The 15,594-nt window shown below is 34.1% G+C and overlaps 1 protein-coding gene across 9 annotated transcripts in view; it reads left to right on the top strand.

The window, feature by feature from the left end:
- NCOA1 (nuclear receptor coactivator 1) overlaps positions 1 to 15,594 on the top strand; it is a 279,034-nt gene that overhangs the window by 139,965 nt on the left and 123,475 nt on the right. For all 9 annotated transcript variants that reach the window (XM_063713752.1, XM_024242465.3, XM_024242456.3 and 6 more), the window contains one exon: positions 12,765 to 12,921. The gene's annotated coding sequence lies outside the window, so the exon portion shown is untranslated. The remainder of the gene's footprint in view (positions 1 to 12,764; positions 12,922 to 15,594) is intronic.

Raw genomic sequence — 15,594 nt, 5'->3', positions numbered from 1 at the left:
TTTTTTTTTTTTTTACACTTTATCATTAAACTTAGAATATAAACATTAATATCTTCCTAGAAACAATGAGATTTAAAAACAAAAAAAGGTACCTAAAATCTCCTGAATATATGTTACTGAAACAGGAGGATATAATGAATAATTAAAGGAATGTGTGACACCCAAGTCAGGGAAAAACTAAGGGAAAACATGATGCCGCAATCATTTTGTTAGAAAGGTGGCTGCCAAGTAGAAGACAAATTAAATTAAATTTAGTTGGCTGTAGTCTGGTTATTAATGAAACACTTTCATGTTGTTTATCATGTGCCAGACACTGTTTTAAGCATCACACCTCACAGTTAGTATACCGGGGTGAGAGAATTTACTGTCCTTTAGGTATGTAAATACTGTACTCTAGTTGGTAAGTTTGTTTTTTTACTTCCTTACAAGAGAGAACATTAAGCGATACTTAGATAAAATGGACTTAAAAACAGTGATAAAAAAGAGAGGGAACATTAAACCACAATTTCCTTTGATAGGCATATCATAAGGCAATATTTGGTAATGGAAGATGGATTTTTTTTCCTGCCTTATAAAAGTCACAATCAGTGGTGTCAGCTTGCGTGTACAGAGGGACATTCTCTTGGTTGAAAGCTGGTTCTTTTTCACAAACCTTTCCAATGAACTGTTGCATAGGCCTTGCTGCCTATTGTTAACTCTATTTCTGTCATATAATTCTTTATGTTACTGAGTAATTTCTGTTGCTTACTGCTTCTCAAGAATGTCAGGATAGTGGATTTTTAAATTCACAAAAAAATTAAGGTGATAATATATACATGAAGTAAAAATTTTTGAATAATTACAAAATAACAGGAAGATTGAAATAAATAAAATGTTAGAAAGAATATATAGTATTTGGTTCCAGGTAAAAGTGGTAGATTGAGCACTTACTTAGTACTGTTCCCTCTCAAAACAACAGTTTAAACAACAACAAAAATAGGATAAAAAGGGTTTATAAAAAGTCATAAATCCAGGGAGACTAGGAGAATGGGAGGGAATAGGACAAAATTTTTGAAGGGGTAGAGCAGCTAGATTAGTAGTAGCAATCTCACTAAACTCGAGAAAGCCAGTTTTAAGGGAAGAAAGCTGACGACCCGTTGGACTGATACTGGTGAATCTTCAAAAGGCTCGGATAGTAGTATTATGTAACTCTGGAAGTTAAGAAGGGAAGCGAACTAAAATGAGGAAGATGGTTTAAAAGCTATTTAAAAAGCCATTAGATGCCTTGATACCCTTCTTCACTCTCTGTCACTGTGCTTATGCACTTCTCCCATCCTGACAGGTGGGAGACTTGAGGTCCATCTTATAGGTTAAAACAGAAGGTCTCTTGGCTAGTGGACACCAGTCACATTGAAGGTGGAGAGGAATTAAGTGAGTACTGACATTTCCAATGCTCAGAACCCCTGGCCCCCCTTCTCCATTATTGGCTCCCAAATTAAAAACTAGGCCCTTTAGCATCCAGGCAGGAAACAGGAGGAATCTTTTTGGGAATCTCACCAACTCAAGGAGAAAAACCTAAAGACAAAAAGAATTATACATAAATACTGTACTCCACTTGGTAAATTTGTTTCTTATAGGGGTATAGGTTAACAATGTAAAACTACTTTACCTGTATACAGGTGTTTGAAAAATAAGCTAAGCATTAGAAAAGGGGAGCCAGGTTTCTCACATAAATATTTATGCCCTCACAAAGAATCTGGACAGATTGCCTTGTTGTAGGGAAGGTCATAATTGATAAGTCCCATGTACATAACTAGAGCTTTCAATCAACTTTGTATACCCAAAGAACTAAATACCATTGGGCATCTGAGGAAAGCTTCTAATATGAATAACAGAAACCAAAATAAGCAAATAGAGAAAAACTGGAGAAAATAGACTATGCCACCTAGAAAACTTTATGTATATGTATGCATGTACATACATATATACATATACACACGTACACATACAGCCATATATAGATACATATGCATACACACCCACATATATATACAAATACCCAGGTATGTGCATGCAGAAAGACTGGATGCTGCACCCGTAAAGCAAGAATGGGATATTTTAAAAGAACATTCAGAGAACAAAAAAGAATTTTTACCAATTAAGAACATATAGTAGAAAAGAAAAACTCAAAGAAATATTGGACAATAAGTTGAGGAAAACTTTCTAGAAAGTAGAGCAAAAGGGCAAAGAAATAATAAACAGAAGATAAAGTAAATATACTAGTCCAGGAGGGCCAGCTCTGTATTATTAAACATTCCAAAAAAGGGAAAACAGAATAAATGAAAAAGAAAGAAAAAATGAATAGTATAATTCAAGAAAATTTCTCATAATTGAAGGCAAAGTACTTATTGAGTGCCTTGCGTAATGGATGAAAAGAGACCAATACTCATTTAAAGAATAGGAAATATAAAAAGCAAACTTAGATGCCTAGGCTCCATAATATTCAGGGAAATACAAATTGAAATGAGATACTATTTTTCATCCATTTGATAGGGTAAAAAATTAATTATATCAATAGCATTGGGAAGGATATGGGGAAAATGGCTGTCTCAAACTACACACTCTGGGGGAAGTCTGAAAGAATTATTTTGGTAAACAGTTTGCCAGATGGCAAGTGGAGTTGGACATATGCAAATATTACAATCTAGAAATTCTGCTTTTGGATGTTGCCATTAGAAATTCGTGTACTTATGCATATGAAGATCTGGACAAGATGCTGTGTATAAGAACGTTCATTGAGCCATTATTTGTAATAATGAAAACGTATGGACAACCTAAATACAAAAATGGCTAAGATGTGGTATATTCACATACACATATGAACAGAACACATGCACACTTCAACATGGATAGAACTCCAAAAGATAATCTATGAAGTCAGCAAAATGCAGAATATGTATGGTATATATACATTTTAAACGTATATTTCAAAACATAAAACGTTATATTGTTCATGGATATGTGTATGTCTAAAAATGATATAAAAAATTGACCAGAAGGTATGTACCAAATTCATAATAATGGTTACCTCTATCAAGGGGAAGGGGAAGGAACAGGGTGGGCTTGAGTATGGGGACTTTAGCTTTATCAGTGATGCTTCATTTCTTTAAAAAGAAAATAAATATATCACAATGTTTACTGTTGTTAATTCTGAATGATAGATCATAGGTATTTAGTTGTTGTGTTTTTCTTTATATCTTTAAATTCTGGCCCTTTGCCTAACTCCAAAATAACAAACAAGAGTGTTTTCTAGATTTCCTTTTTACTCCTTCTATGTGTTAGGTACATTATAGGTACTCTTCTATCACCTTGCTTTCTCATCTGATTCTTAAATGGGAATTGAGGTACTGCATTAACCAGTACATATGCCAGAATCCAGCATCAGAAGCAGATAATGAAGACAGAAGGGCCATTACCCATGAGAGACAATTTAAAACTAGGAATTGGAAGCTTCAGGCATGTCCAATAGTTGTGGGGGTTTATTAAGGGTTTGCTCCGTCCATCTCAGGTCTCCTACCCTGGATTCCTAGGGGAGGAACCCCCACCCCCGGAGACAAGACCACACTCTTTCGCCTAGGCTGGAGTGCAGTGGCACAATTATAGCTCGCAGCAGCCTTCAACTCCTGGGCCCAAGCGATCCTCCCATTTCAGCCCCCCAACTGAGTAGCTGGGACTACAGGCACACACCACCTTGCCCGGCTTATTTTTAAATTGTTTTGTAGAGACCGGGCCTCACTTTGTTGCCCAGGCTATTCTCAAACTCCTGGCCTCAAGTGATCTTCCTGCCTGGGCCTCCCAAAGTGTTGGGATTACAGGTGTGAGGCACCCTATACCTGCCCTAGAAAACACTTCCAAAATACTGAACTCTGGATTGCACAGATGATCATGTAATAACCATGTAATAATTACTAAATAATTAATATTTAGAAGAATAAGCTTACTGATTCCATAATAACAAACATCAGATGATCTGCGTCATTCCTCCCCCCATTCCTTCATATTTCTCCTGTCTTTTTGGGTCTCTGTGTGTCACCTATCTCTTGGTTTTTATATTTTTCACTTCTCACCATTTGCATATCTTTTTTGAATAGGGATTCATCATGTACTTTTCTGCCTTCCTGCAGTCCCTAAGTAAGTGTGCTCAGCCTCCCATCAGCATGGTTTCCCTGTTCCCTTGCTTGACTGGCCATGAGTTCGTCAGCATGAGCAAGCTGTTCTGGGGATCCTGAATCATTAGTAGGAATCCATCTGGCTTCAGTTACTGCTTGGTTTTGAAAAAGTTCTCATAAAAAAATAAAAATAAAAAATAAAAAAAAGTACTCATGAAAACTCTCAGGTTTTATAAAAGACGGTGGCATTATTTGGCAAACGTAGTAAAGTACACAAATGATTTTTGGGAGTGCCTTTTCTTGGAAGTCAAATAATAAGACAGAACCTAGGTTTGTGGATGACTATCTTTGCCATATATAATGACTACTTATCAATTACAAAGTAATAATCAAAAGGAATCTCATCCCCTACGAAATGTTTTAGGGCACTAAGTTTATTACAAATGCAGATAAACTAGACATATACAATGAAAACAATGGGCTAATCTAACTATAAATCCCTTTCTTTAATAGTTTAACTATAAGCCAATATGAAGAGCTGGAAGTTAAAGTTTCTTTGAGTTTTTGAAGTATGAGTTTAAGTCAAGGAAAGAAAAAAAATTGAAAATATAAAAAGCATTTAATTTGGAGGGGCAGTAAGAGGTCAGGATCTGGTTGATAGGAACAATTCAATTTGCTAACATTAAACATTCCACCTTAATATGGAATTTACCATTGGGGAAATCATCATGATTTAGAGAAAATACAGTTTTTATATAAAAAGCAAAATCCCATAACAGACATTAAAAACATTACAAATGTATTGTTAAAAATCGGTTTGTATTTATTGATAGTAAAATACATCAGATATGCATAAAGTAAACCATTCATTTTCTTTTCGAATATATGAATTAATCTGGGAGTGGACTAACATCTTCACACTATTCAGTCTTTAAACCCATGAACATGTTAAATCACTGTTTTTTAGATCTCTTTTTGTGTCTTTCAGCAAAGTTTTAAGTCTTGCCATAGGTTTTATTAAATTAATTCCAAAGTATTTTGTTTTTGATGCTATTATAAATAAAAAATAAAATTGTTTTTAAATGTTATTTTCCAGTTGTTTGCTACATTTGTATAGAAACAATTGATATTTGTATATTCACCTTGTGAATTCACCTTAATAAATTCACTTATTGCATTGACGTTTGTATAGTATATTCACCTTGCCAAATTCACTTAATTCTAATAATTGGTTCTCAGATTCCTTAAAATTATTGACAAAAAAATTCATTTTTAAATAAATAAAGACAATTTTAATTCTTTCTTCCCTAACTTTTATTTCTTTTTCTGGCCTTTTTGCCCTATGTAGGAACTCCACTATATTCAATACAATGATGAATAGAAGTGGGGAGAGTGAACATTCTTGACTTGAACGCAGTATTATGAGAACTTGCAGTATTTTACCATTATATAAAATACTAGTTGTAGGTTTTTCATTTATCCCCCTTATCAGATTGATGGAATAACTTTTAATTTTTAGCTTACTGAGAGTTTTATCATGAATGGGTGCTGATTTTTCTCAGATGTTTTTTCTGCATCCATTGAGTTTTTTTTTAAGATTCTGTTAATATGGTAAATTATATAGATTTAATTTTTTTATATTAATTTTTAAATTGACAAATAATAATTGTACATATTTATGGGATACATAGTGATGTCTGATACATATAATGTATGGTGATCAGCTCAGGATAATTATTAATAGCGTATCCCTCATCTCACACATTTATCATTTTTTTTTGAGATTTTTTAAAATCTTTTTTTTTATTATTATTATACTTTAAGTTTTAGGGTACTTGTGCACAATGTGCAGGTTAGTTACATATGTATACATGTGCCATGCTGGTGTGCTGCACCCATTAACTCGTCATTTAGCATTAGGTATATCTCCTAATGCTATCCCTCCCACCTCCCCCCCACCCCACAACAGTCCCCGGAGTGTGATGTTCCCCTTCCTGTGTCCATGTGTCAGGGATCTAGAACTAGAAATACCATTTGACCCAGCCATCCCATTACTGGGTATATACCCAAAGGACTATAAATCATGCTGCTATAAAGACACATGCACACGTATGTTTATTGCGGCACTATTCACAATAGCAAAGACTTGGAACCAACCCAAATGTCCAACAATGATAGACTGGATTAAGAAAATGTGGCACATATACACCATGGAATACTATGCAGCCATAAAAAATGATGAGTTCATGTCCTTTGTAGGGACATGGATGAAATTGGAAATCATCATTCTCAGTAAACTATCACAAGAACGAAAAACCAAACATTTATCATTTCTTTATGTTGCAAGCATTCATTACTTTCCTTCTAGCTGTTTGAAACTATACAATATATTGGGGTTTTTTTTTGTTTTGTTTTGTTTTGTTTTTTGAGATGGAGTTTTGCTCTTGTTGCCCAGGCTGGAGTGCAGTGGCATGATTTCGGCTCACCGCAACCTCCGCCTTCTAGGTTCAAGCCATTCTCCTGCGTCAGCCTCCCGAGTAGCTGGAATTAAAGGCATGCGCCACCATGTCCAGCTAATTTTGTATTTTTTAGTAAAGATGGGGTTTCTCCATGTTGGTCAGGCTGGTCTTGAACTCCTGACCTCAAGTAATCTGCCTGCCTCGGCCTCCCAAAGTGCTGAGATTACAGGCGTGAGCCACTGCATCCGGCCGAAACTATACAATATATTGTTTACTGTAGTTATCCAACAGTGGTATAGAACACTAGGACTTATTCCTCCTATCTAGCTATAATTTTGTGTCCTTCAACAAATCTCTCTCTATCCCTATCCCTCTTCCCCCTACCCTTCCCAGCCTCTAGTATCTTATGTTCTACTTTTATTTCTATGAGATCAACTTCTTTTTTTTTGAGCTTTCACATAGGAGTGAGAACATGTGATGTTTAATTTTCTGTTCCTGGCTTATTTCATTTAATGTCTTCCAGTTCCAGTCACATTGCCAAGAATAGCAGGATTTCATTCTTTTTTATGGCTGAATAGTACTCTGTTGTGTATCTATGCCACATTTTCTTTATCCATTCATCTGTTGTTGGACACCCAGGTTGATTCCATATCTTAGCTATTGTAAATAGTGTTGCAGTCAACATGGTAGTGCAGACGTCTCTTCAATATACTGATTTCCTTTTATTTGGCTAAATGCCATGTAGTAGGATTGCTGGATTATATGGTAGTTGTATTTGTAGTTTCTTTTCTTTTGAGGAACCTCCATACTGTTCTCCATAGTGGTTGTACTGGTTTACGTTCCCACCAACAGTGTTTAAGAGTTCTCTTTTCTCCACATCCTCATCAGCATTTGTTACTTTTTGTCTTTTTGATAATAGCTATCATCCTAACTGGGGTGAGATGATTACCTCATTGTGGTTTTGATTTGTATCTCCCTGATGGTTAATGATGTTGAGCATGTTTCCATATATTTGTATGACTTCTTTTGGTCATTTGTATGTCTTTTGAGAAATGCCTGTTCAGATTATTTGCCCATTTTTAAAATCAGATTGTTGTTGTTGTTGTTGCTGTTGAGATGTTTGAGTTCCTTGTATATTCTGGATATTCATCTCCTGTCAGAAGATTGGTTTTTGAATTTTTAATCAGCCTTACATTCCTTGGATATACCACTTGATAATAGTCTATTCTTAAATATGTCTGGATTCAATTTGATTTTTTTTGTAAATCTGTACTCATGAGGCTGATTTTCTTTTCCATTAATATCTTTTCCGGGTTTTAGTATGAGGGTTCTGTTTGCCTAATAAAACACATTGGGAAATATCCTCTCCTATTTTCCTGAAAGTGTGTAAGATTGCTATTATTACTTCCTTAAATGTTGGATACAACTTACCTGTGATGCCATTTGGACCTGGAGTTTTGTTTTGTTTTTAATTACAAATTTATTTAATACATACAGTCTGTTTCTTTCTGTGGTTATTTTAATAAATAAAATTTAAAAATTTAAGTTTTTGAGATTTTTCATGTTATCTCAGTTACTGAATTGATTTGTATAATGTTCAGAACACTATATTTGTATGATCTATGGTGACATCCCTCATATTTCTAGTATTAGTAATTTGTGTTTTTAACTTTTTCTTGATCAGTCTTGCTAAAGTTTTATCAATTTTTTACCTTTCAAAAAAAAACAACTTTTAGTTTTAGTTTTTTTAGTTGTCCATATTTATTCTATTGATTAGAATATTAAATGTATTATTTTTAATTTATACCTATGATTTTAAAATTTTTAAAAAAATATAAGCAGAATATAGGCTGAACGTGGTGGCTCATGCCTATAATCCCAGCATTTTGGGAGGCCGAGGCAGGTGGGTTACGAGGTCAGGAGTTCAAGACCAGCCTGACCAATATAATGAAACCCCATCTCTACTAAAAATGCAAAAAATTAGCCAGGCATGGTGGTGGGCATCTGTAATCTCAGCTACTCGGGAGGCTGAAGCAGGAGAATCTCTTGAACCTGGGAGGCGGAGGTTGCAGTGAGCGGAGATCGTGCTATTGCACTTCAGCCCAGGCAACAGTGTGAGACTCTGTCTCAAAAAAAAAAAAAAAAAAAGTATACGTGTATATATATATGCAGAGTGTAAATGCAACTTCAGAGTCATTCAACAGATTTTGATGTCATATGTTTACTTTATTGCAGTTTCACTCATTTTCTAATTTCCATTGCATTTTCTTCTTTCACTGTAGGTCATTAACAGGTATGTTGTCAAATTTCTACCTATTTAAGATATGTTAATGGTTTCTAACTTAATTCCATAGTAGTGAGAGAACATATCCTTTAAGATTTCAATCTTTAGAAATGTGTTATATAAAAAATGGTTCACCATTTGTTTCATGTTGTGTAATATTTTCATGTGCACTTGAAAATAAATGTACCTTTGCCAGTTGTTGGATGTACTGTTCTATGAGTGTTCATTTAGGACAAGCTAGTCATCACTGTTCTTCAAATCTTCTGTTTCCATACTGGTTTTTTAAAATCTAGTTGTTTCATCTGTTATTGAGAGAGGAATGTTAAAATCTTCAATGATATGTACAGATTTTTCTATTTCTCTTTTAAGTTCTGTTTATGCTTCATTTATTTTGAAGCTCTGTTATTATTTGCATAACTTATGATTCTGGCCAGGCATGATGGCTCACATCTATAATCCTAGCACTTTGGGAGGCCACAGTAGGAGGATCACTGAAGCCTGGGAGCTCAAGACCAGCCTGGGCAAGACCCCATCTCTAAAACAATTAAAAATTTCTTTAAAATTCTGATTCTGTCTCCCTGATGCATTGGCTGTCTTAGGAAACTTCCCTTTTTATGTTTGGTTACATTCCTAGTCCTGAAGTCTACTTTTGCTGATATTTATATTGCTTTCTTATGTTTGCTGTTTGTGTAATATATTCTTTTCCATTTTTTAAACTTTCAACCTATTTGTATGTTTATATTTAAACTATACCTCTTATTGACAGCATATAGTGTGGGTTTGCTTTTTCTCTAGTTTCCATCTTTTAATTGTAATGTTTAGTTATTTTATATTTAATGTAATTAATATGGTTGGGTTTAAGATACCATTTGTTCCTTGTTCTTCTTTTGCTACTTTCTTGCCTTCTTTTGGGTTAACCAAACATTTTTTAGTAGAGTGCTGACAATGCCTGTTAACTTTTTAGCTATACTTTCTTATATTTTCAAATTCCTTTATAACCTTTTGAACACTACTCTTTTATAATTTTTAAGTGGCTGCTCTAGGAATTAAAATATATATCCTTAATTTATAAATTTATTTATATTTGACGTTGTAATACTTTATGTAAAATTTAAGAGCCTTGCAACAGTATAATTGCATTTATACCTTCCCATCCTTTGTGCTATTATTGTAATATAATTAACATTTAATATATTATAAACTCCACAATATTTTATATATTTTAATATATTTTTATATAATCACTTATCTTTTAAAGAAAATACATACATCTTTTAAAGAATAAAAAGAATAAATACATCTTTTAAATAATAAAAAATACATAGTCCTTTTTATTTACCCTCATATTTATGATTTCTGATGCTTTTGCTTCTGTTTTGTAGATCTGACTTTATCTAGCATCATCTCCCTTTAGCCTGAAAAAGTTCCTTTAGTATTTCTTATATATTAATCTTACAACAGATTATGTTTGGTTATGTGAAAGTGTTTTTAATTTTGCCTTCAGTTTTTTGAAGGATATTTTTGCTGGATGTAGAATTGTGGGTTGATAGGGCTCCCCACCCCCCTTCAGCATTTTAATGGAAGAAATTATTCCATTATCTTCTTGTCTCTGTTGTTACCAATGAGAACCCAGTTACCATTTATATCTTTGTTTTCTTGTATGTGATGTGCTACCTTGCCCAAGCTAGTTTCAAAATTTTGTCTTAATTTTTTTTTAGCGGTTTGACTGGACTTTGCCAGAGTTGGTTTCTCTATATTTATTCTGAGTGGGATTTATTGAGACACTGGATCTGACAGTTTATTTTTCACCAAATTTTGGAAATTTTCTATCATTATTTCCCCATAATACTATTTCTGCCCCAGTGTCTTTCGCCTCTCATCAATTACATGCTTGGTATTGCCAACAGATTACAGAAGGCGTGTGTGTGTGTGTGTGTGTGTGTGTGTGTGTGTTTGTGTTTGTGTTTTCCCCAGATTATAGAAGGGGTGTGTGTGGTTGTGTGGTTTCTTTTCTCTTTCTTCTTCAGACTGGGTATTATTTTCATTTCAAGTTCACTGACTTGTTTTTCTGCTGTCACAAATCTGTTGTTAAGTCTGGCCAGTGAATCTTAGAATTTGTTATTGAAGGATCTAGCTCTTGAATTTCCATTCATTTCTTTCTCAGTTTCCATTTGCTGCCAGTATTTCTCATGTGTTTACCCATTATATGTATATAAATATATATAATATTTTAAAATCTTTAAACATATTTATAATAGCTACTTTCACATCTTTGTTAGGTATTTCCAACACCTAAATCATCTTGTGGTGTGTTACTGTTGACTACCTTTTCTCCTGATCCGGAGTTACATTTTCTACCTTCTTTGCATGTTTAGTAATTTTTTACTGTGTACTGGATGTTGTGGATGACATTGTGGATTTTTATCTCTTTTTGAAGAGTATCGATTTATCTTCTAGTAGACAGCTAAATTACTGGCTGGTAAACATACACTTAACTATACAACTCAGCAATTACAGTCCTGGGCATTGAAATGAAAACAAATGTTTTTACAACAGCCTGTACACAAATATTCATAGCAGCTTTTATTTGTAATAGCCAAAAACTAAACACAACCCAAATGCACTTTAAAGGACAAATGGTGAAAAAAACTGTGGCACAACTGTACCATGGAGCAATAAAAAGGAATGAACTATTGATACATGCACCAAACTGGATGGATCTCAAGGGCATTATGCTGAGTGAAAAAAGCCAACTTGAAAAGATTCCATGCTATATGATTCAATTTATGTAGTATTCTCAAAGTGACAAAAATTATAGAAATAGGGAACAGATTGCAGTTGTCAAGAGTTAAGGAAAGGGGAAGGTGGATGTGATTATAAACAGCATGAAACAATTCAGCTGTGGTGATGGAGCAGTGAATCTCAATTGTGGTGTAGTTATATGTATCTGTACATGTGCTAAAATGTCACAGAATTGTAAAAAAGACATACAAAAAAATGAGTGCATGCAAAAACTGGCAAAATTCAAGTAAGGTCTGTAATCTAGTCTACTCAATTTCCAGCTTTCTTTTAGCTCTGATCTACATTCTTTAATGCCTCAAGCCAATAAGACTGTGGTTTTCTCCTTTAAACCTAGCCTGTCTGCACTTAAGTGGGAGTACTGGGAAGAGTTCCGAGTTCCCTTCCAGGGGATTCTCATAAGTGTGTATCTCACCCAATATAATTCCTTTCTTTCAATGATCAGAACCCCTACAATTTCTGTCTGCTTTGGTCACTTTCCAATTTCTTCCAACAGTTGTTTTTTTTAATATTCTGTCCAGAGTTTATAACTGTTACCTGTGGGCAAATTAGTTCGATATAAGGTAGTTCATCATTACTAGAACCAGAGCTCAACTAACATCTTTTTGAAGTATTACAAATATAAAATGTTTATAAACTTCTTCAATTAGAAATTTGAAGATAAAATATTATAGGAATATTACATAAGTAAATAATTATGTGATAACTGAAAATATGAAAAAAATCAGAATTTATAAGTAGGAAGAAGGATAAACATACAAATGCAACCAGAAACAACTTTATATAAATGAGTCTTTCAGACATATAAATGAGTCTTTCAGAAGTTTACGAATAGATGCAATTATATATTACCTAAGCAGCATTCTCAAAAAGGAGTATATACTTAATCACCAGAAAGGAGTTAAGCTGTAAAATGAGATCTTTATTCATTGTCTTTTGGAAATATTTTTCCATTTCACTCTAAAAGTTGCCTTTTTTTTTCTTTTTCTAGCATATCTGACCTTTATTATTTACTGGAGAATAAAATGGCAATCTAACATCCCTTCTGCTTTTATTTTTGTCTTTTTATTCTAGTTGTTTATATAATTGGCCTTAAATGAGGTGAGAGTGAAGAGACTAGAGCCATCTCTGGAAAACACCATTATCCCATTCCCCGGGAAGCTACCCTCTGGAACACAAGATTTGACCATATCTGTTTTGAGGATTCATTATGAACAAAGAAGTCTCCCAGGTAGGAATTGTAGTTCTATTTTTAAAGAGCTTTGTCTCTGCAAAAGTATGGAAGGAACATGATTACCTGTTGACTGTTATCTTTTATGGAAATATGTGTTTGATCTGGGATGCTTCAAGGTTAGTGTAAAACAGGTGCTCACGTTCCTCAGTGAGAATGATAGGAAAGTTCTAGGATACACTTTATGAGCTATATTAGTGTATGTCGAAATCACTTATGATGAGACCCTCAAAGTCCTTACTGAATTGAAAATGGCAGCAGAAAAACTGTAGTAAACCATCTCCAGATTTGTTTCATATATTTCTAACATATATCCAGTTAATTTTATACATATATGCATAAAATTACATAATATATACCTATATAATTATAGGTATACCTGTATAATATATAGGTAATTATAGGTATACCCATATAATATATACCTATGTAATTTATGTGTATATAGTGTCCATATGGGCATTTTTACATTGTTGCTGTTTTAGAATTTGTGAGCTAGCTGAATAGAACCAGTATATCCATGAACATACTAATGGGAGCAGTAGAAAAATAAACATGTACCAAGCCAAGACAGTAGATAAAAGAGTTGAAGAGTGATCAGAAACTGATAAATCAGTAAGGGAAAACTTCCAGGAGAAAATTTGTTAATTAATAGACTTGTATTTAAATTATACATAGATAAAAATAAAAAATTATAAGCATATAACTTTTATTTATTATGTACTGAACATATTTGTATAAACATTGCCTGGGTTAAGAAGTAGAACAATACCACCACCCCAGAAATCCTCTTCATCCATGTGTCCCAGCCACATGCCCATTCACTTTTAAAGGAGGAGACAGTTGTCACCATGGAGAGTGATACCTGTCAACCTAGAATGTGGGGTTTTATAGATCATTGAAGTTAAAGGCAGTAAAATTTAGTTGGCCAACAATGCCTGTGTTTGGAATTAACAATGAGTTTGGAAGTTGGAGGCAAAACTCTCAGTTGGCAGAGAGCTTTAATGCAAGGACTGGAGGTACAAAATTATTTAAGAAGATATTCATCTAATCTTACTATCTCTGCCTCTTTAAAATTTCATGAGTTTTGGCCAGGCCCTGTGGCTCACGCCTGTAATCCCAGCACTTTGGGATGCTGAGACGGGCGGATTATGAGGTCAGGAGATTGAGACCATCCTGGCTAACACGATGAAACCCTGTCTCTGCTAAAAATACAACAACAAAAAAAATTTACCTGGGCGTGTTGGTGGGCGCCTGTAGTCCTAGCTGCTCAGGAGGCTGAGGCAGGAGAATGGTGTGAACCTGAGAGGCGGAGCTTGCAGTGAGCAGAGATCGAGCCACTGCACTCCAACCTGGGTGACAGAGCGAGACTCTTCTCAAAAAAAAAAAAAAAAAAAAAAAAATTCATCGGTTTCTAGAGCAAACACAACTCTTGGTTTCTGGCTTTTGTTAACTGATGATACATTTGTATTTACACGTTGAGTGCCCCATATCTGAAATGCTTGGAACTAGAAGTGTTCCATATTTTGGATTTTAAAATATTTGCAGTATACTTATCAGCTGAGCATCCGAAATCTGAAATCCTACATGCTCCCGTGAGCATTTCCTTTGAGTATCATCAGATTGTGGAGCATATCGGATTTTGGACTTGGGATGCTCAACCTGTATTAATTTATGTTTTCTATTGTTTCCAATCAGGACAGTTGGTTCTCCCTAAGGAGCAATAAATGAATTAAGTATTCTGATTAAAAAAGAAAGTTTTGCTGAGTAGGATGTATTATAATAAAGAGAAATTTTAATTAAGTAGGAGAGCCGTCTCTTTAAGAGTTTTCAGGGAAGTAATGTTAGTACCTCGACTTTATGAAAGAGAAAGGAGAAAATTGATAGAATAATGCAGTGACTGAACATTAGCTTGGTGTCTGTCTTTCCTCATTGTTCAATGAGTAACTCTAAGAAAGTCATTTTCCTCATTATAATGACATTTTTCATCGTTTCTATTTCTTCTTAACATTAAAAACAATTTCAAATGTAACAAATAGTTACAAAATTGCTAGACTGAACACCTGCATGCCCATTGCACAGTTTCACCAATTATAAACATTTTATGGAATTTGCTTTATCTCTCTCTGTATTTACTTTTCCGTTTCCCCATCCGCCTCTACCATTACGATGATAATGATGAACCATTTGAGAAAAAGTGGTAGACAATCATGATCCTTCACTCTAAAATATTTCCTACTTAACCACAATATAATAATCAATTCAGGAAACAACATGTTTTATTGCTGTTATCTAATATATAGTTCACATTAAAATTTTACCATTTGTCTGATTCACATTCATGGATTGCATAGTTGTCACATTTGTTTGGTTTCCTTTAACCTGGAATAGTTTATTAGCTTTTCTTTGTTTTTCATAATAGGGCCTTCCATGATAGTGACATTGGAGAAGAGTACAGGTCAGCTATTTTGTACAATGGTCCTCATTTCAGGATTGTCTGTTTCCACTTATTTCCTTCCTTAAAAGACTGTGATAGGGGATGGAGATTCATGGATTTTTTCTTTTTTTTTCTTTTTTTTTTTTTTTACTGAGAAGGTTATCTTAAATAACAAAGTCTACAAAGAGTTTTCAGGATAAAGTCTGTTGGAACAAAGGAAATCTAGAAACTAGAAT

This window comes from Pongo abelii, chromosome 12 (assembly GCF_028885655.2).
Source record: "Pongo abelii isolate AG06213 chromosome 12, NHGRI_mPonAbe1-v2.0_pri, whole genome shotgun sequence".
NCBI classification, from domain to species: Eukaryota; Metazoa; Chordata; class Mammalia; order Primates; family Hominidae; genus Pongo; species Pongo abelii.
The sequence above is the reverse complement of the archived record's forward strand: the minus strand, read 5'-3'. Positions and strand labels throughout refer to the sequence as shown.